This window comes from Argentina silus, assembly GCF_951799395.1.
Source record: "Argentina silus genome assembly, chromosome: 19".
Taxonomy (NCBI): domain Eukaryota; kingdom Metazoa; phylum Chordata; class Actinopteri; order Argentiniformes; family Argentinidae; genus Argentina; species Argentina silus.
The window spans coordinates 7,603,435-7,608,434 of record NC_139673.1 but is presented as its reverse complement, the minus strand read 5'-3'; the positions used below and the strand labels follow the sequence as shown (position 1 = coordinate 7,608,434).

Below are 5,000 nucleotides of genomic sequence, written 5' to 3'. Positions count from 1 at the left end.
AGAGTCAGACCTCAGGGAACGTTTCTCCTCTCAGATAACAGGCTAAAGGAATGTTTGTTTGGTTAGGAGCCATCACGCCTGTAAGAGAAGGGATTTAATGTACTTCTGGTACATTGCTGATCATATAGCTTCAGAGTGAAGGAGGCTGGTTGAGGTAGAAATCGGAGGACAGGCTCATTGTAATGCATGGAATGCACGTCTCATTCCATGCATTACAATTAGCCCGTCCTCCGATTTCTACCTCCACCAGCCATATAGCTGATGATGAATTAGAATGATGGCTCTAATTCAGGCTACAGCTACAGAATATCGGCACCCCCCGTCCCCCATCCCCATCCCCATCCCTGTCCCCCACCCTAAACCCTAAACCCCCCCACCACCACCACCCCCCGAGGTGGAATTTCCATCTCCTCTCTGTACAGGGCATGTATATGCATGAGGGCAGGGTGATCAATACTTAAATACAGGTCACTTTTAAGAAGGTCTCATTACTGCTGGGAGCCTCCGGCATGCTTGAGTCTTGTCTGTTGAAAGCAGGGGAGGCTGGTGGAGGTAGAAATCGGAGGACGGGCTCATTGTAATGCATGGAATGGAATGAGGAATGGTATCAAACGCATGTTTAACACCATTCCCCATTCCATTCCATGCATTACAGTGAGCCCGTCCTCAGTTTTCCACCTCCACCAGCCTCCACTTAAGAGTATCTCAAGGTACACTGAGATAAGAGTTTACTGCTCAAAATGTCGTCTGGACTGCATGTTAGATCCCTTATCTATTAATGAACCTTGTCAACTTGTGATGTGGCTAGCTAACCCACAATCTGTGACAGTTTTGTTTGTGTCAGTACTGTATCACCTTACACTTGCACAAGTCTTACATGTATTTGTTTGCTGGCATTAAAAATACCATATTTGAAAACAGTCTTTGGGTGGAGGATGTTTTGGTGGGAAAAAGAAAACTGCTCTTGAAAAAGTGACTCTAAGTGACCTCCGAGGAGATTAGGGTGACACGGGTGTTATTCAAATGTCTGCATAGCGTGTACCTATCTCTGCTGGTGAGCACATGACCATAGATGGCCCGGTTGAGGGCCTATCTTAGTCAAAGTGGTTGTGAAAGGATAATCTTATAATCCCTGAGGTATGACAATGTAGCATGTTTCTGCTGTTTGTCCTGAGGGGGAAGTGATGGTGCAGTCAGGCAAGAGGAGCAGGGAGGAGGAGCCTGGAGGAGGATCCAGGGTTGGCTGTCAGGTGAGCAGGGAGGAGGAGCAGGGAAGAGGAGCAGGGAGGAGGATGTCAGAGCTCCAGGATTAGCAACAGGGACATCTTATCAAGGAACCGTTGATGTAGTTGATGTTGAAAAGATGTAGGCGATCCAGGCAATCAAAAGGCAGCGAGGAGGATCTCAGTGCTGCAGGGTTAGAGGAGCAGGGAAGAGGAGCAGGGAAGAGGAGCAGTCCTCTGATGAGGCGGGGGGGGGATAGTGGCTGGGCAAAAAATATATAAGAAATTAAAATAATAGTAATTACAATTTTCCTTTTAGGGGAGGGTTGGGGCAAAAAAAAGAGCAGGGAAGAGGAGCAGGGCGGAGGAGCAGGGAAGAGGAGCAGGGATCTCAGAGCTCCAAGATCAGCAACATCTTATCAAGCAACAGTACATCGAAGATGTGCTTTTCATTTATACAATGATCTCAAGGGACCTTTGAATAGCAATCAAACAAAGTGCACTGTTTAGTTATGATGCCAATTCTACATTCCAATTCTACATTCCAATTCTACATTCCAATTCTACAGTCCTTTTCAAATCAAATGCCTCAGAAATGTTCTCTATGTGAAGACGTTTTGCATAACAAGACTAAATGAAAACCATACCATAATCAACTAAGCATGCACTGAAATGTTAAGAGGTTTTCTGAAAATTCACACACTATGTCAAACGCTCACAGGGTCCTTTCAGTGAAGTGTGATAAATCTATCTCATGCTGCCGATCCTTGACCAGGACCCTTGCCTGTGTGAGTGTCTTGCTGCCCCTTTAATTGTCACCATAGATTTCGGGTTCAAAGTTCACCAGTTCGTTTTTCCCACTGAACATCTGTTCAAGCTTGAGTCTATTCATGATGCCTGCTTTGTATGCAAGCACCAAGCGTACGAGCAGCGCTTCCCAAACGTTGGGTCACGGCTAAGTCCTTTTGGGTCACAGGTTAATACTAGGTCCTGTTTAGCAACATTGGTTTTCTCACTCGTGGGTCATAGATTATAGCACTGAAGCATTTGGTAGGCACCACCGCTAGACCCTGATCCCATAAAGAACCCAGGGGCCATAGAGGTCCCCCCAGAGTCCAGGGGCCACAGAGGTCCCCCCAGAGTCCCCAGGTGGTCCCACAGTAGCCATGGTGCCTCTAACCCTCCTGACACGTCCCACACTGTGTTAGAGGGCAAAGGTCACATTCTCACCTGCAATACACTTCAGCAGTCAGCACGCTATTCTAGCTGTAATCTCACTGCAAGATAATGGCATGAAACCGCTTTGTATTTGATGAGGGAGGGAGGAAGGAAGGAGGAAGGGTGAGAGAGAGAGAGAGAGCAACCTGTGGTTTTGGAGTGCAGTAAAGCAAAGGTTTGTGAGTTCAACATTATTACAACAGAATTATGAGTCATGGGTTGGGAGAATGGGGGGAGTCTTACTCCCTTTAACCTTTTAACAAGGTTCATGACCCCCAACTGGCCTTTGTGACTCGTGTTAGGCAGGTGGGAGGAAAAGACCTATATGAGTCTTGCTGTGTGTTCTATTAACAATAGCAACATTACTGAAGTTAACACATATACACACATCACATTATACTTTGATGTTGAGTGAAAAATAACTGATACTGTTTTGCTTCAGTGCCACCTTTATAAGTGGCAACGTTTTGAAACTTGTCTTAAGCAGCATGTGGTATATTGGGTTGGTTGAGTTTCATCTGTTTTTAAGCTTTGATGTGTGGGGGTTAGTGGGGTGGGTGTAGTGTGTAGTTGGTAGGTAGGTAATGTGTTCTCTGTACCCTTGCAGGGGCTAATGTCAGGCCAACTAAACAGCTTGTCTCATATTGATGAAAGGCATGTTCCTCTCCCTGCCCTGTGGCCGCTCTCTAATGTTCTGCCGTGGCCGTAATCAGACCAGGAGGAGACGCTGTGACCCCTTATGACCCCCAGAATGGCCCCTGTATTAGGGGGCCAACAGCGACCAGCCAGCCTCTCTTAGACCTCTCACATTTAGACACCTTTAAAGGTGGATTTGAACATTGGGCCAGAGCAGTTCCTGATGTTTGAATGTTGTTGTTGTTTTTTCCTCATTGTCATTGAGTGTAGCAAAAGAAAATGTCCATTCTGTCTGGAATTCAGGGGAGGCTGGTGGAGGCAGAAATCATCATTGTAATGCATGGAATGGAATGTGTTTGATACAGTTTGTCATTCCATTCCATGTATTACAATGAGCCTGTCCTCCTATTTCTACCTCCACCAGCCTCTCCTAGTGGAATCCCCCCCCCCCCTCGTTCTATTCCAGAGTGTTTTAAGATTGGGCCACACGTCTCAGACCAGCCCAGCTACGGCCGGTCCTGGAGGGTAGGGCTCCTCTGCTCAGCCGAGTGTGAGGAAGATGTGTATCGTTTAATTGGACCAGGCAGCTACTGACCTGGGACCATGCCAAAGCACGGCCCTGGCCCAGTTCTGCTGTTTATGGACCAGGGAGAGATAAGAGAGAGGGAGGAGAGGGAGGAGAGGAGAAGAAAAGAGAGGGACTGGGTGGGAAAGAGAGAGAAATAGGGAGGGAGAGAGACATGGGGGGGAATAGAGGAAAGGCAGAGGAGAGGGATAATGTAAAAAGGAGTTAGGTCGAGTGAGGGTTGGAGGGAGTGAAGGAGATGAAAAGAGAGGCGATGAAAAGAAAGGAGGAGACATGGAGGAGGGGAGATGGAGATAGTAGGGGAGAGTGTTTTGATCAATCAGCACTACAGTCTTTCCTCAGAATATGACAGAGTATGTATTATCTCAAATGAGGGACTGCTTGTGTTCCTCTCCTCACAGATGTGCAGTGTACACAGTAGCCGTAAGCAAAGCAGTGCCAGGAAGGTAGCAATAATTTATATAGAGGAGGGTTTCCAAGAATTAAAATTTCTGAGAAAGACAGTGTGTGTGTGTGTGTGTGTGTGTGTGTGTGTGTGTGTGTGTGTGTGTGTGTGTGTGTGTGTGTGTGTGTGTGTGTGTGTGTGTGGTCTCAGTTCATCTTTCGATCATCCTTGAGGTGGGCGGATGCAGGCAGGGGTGAGGGAGGACAGGGAGTTGACAACAAGCTAGTTACTCAGGGCACACAGTTGTGGCAACACTCATAAACATTACAATGTTAGCTCTCCCCTCTCCCTGTCAGGGCCTGGCTCCGTGGCTGGCTGCTGTGTGTTAGCAGAAGCGGTAGTGTTTATAGGTAGCTCCCCAGAGGAGGCTGGTGAAGGTAGAAATCAGAGGACGGCTCATTGTAATGCATGGAATGGAATGAGGAATGGTTTCATTCAGCCTCCCCTGACTGGATTGTATACCTTGAGTAGTGAGGTTGTCTGGGGGTGCTGGGAGCTTGGTGAACCCTGGAGGGCGGTCCCCCTGTCTGAGTGTGTGGGAGTTAATAATGATCCCTGGGGGGTGTGGGAGAGTTAATGATGCTGGGGGGGGGGGGGGGGGGGGTGGTGGTGTACGGAAAGGGAGGAGGGCATTCCTGACCTTGGTTCCTGCCCACAGGGAGCCCAGTAGCATGGCAGCTTATTTGTTGTGGTTATCAGTGACCCCATGACCTGGGGCCCCAAGTCTTTCTCTCTCTCTGTCTTTCTCTCTGTGTGTGTGTGTGTCTTTTTCCTCTCTCTCTCCCTCTCTCTCTCTCTCTGTCTTTCTGTGTGTGTGTGTGTGTGTGTGTGTGTGTGTGTGTGTGTGTGTGTGTGTATGTATGTGTATAATCCACTGACTGTTTTTATGTTC

General features: G+C 47.8%; 1 protein-coding gene across 1 annotated transcript in view; it reads left to right on the top strand.

The window, feature by feature from the left end:
• The window catches only part of adamtsl5 (ADAMTS like 5), a 22,075-nt gene that overhangs the window by 1,976 nt on the left and 15,099 nt on the right, over nt 1-5,000 (top strand). The gene's annotated exons all lie outside the window — the stretch shown is intronic.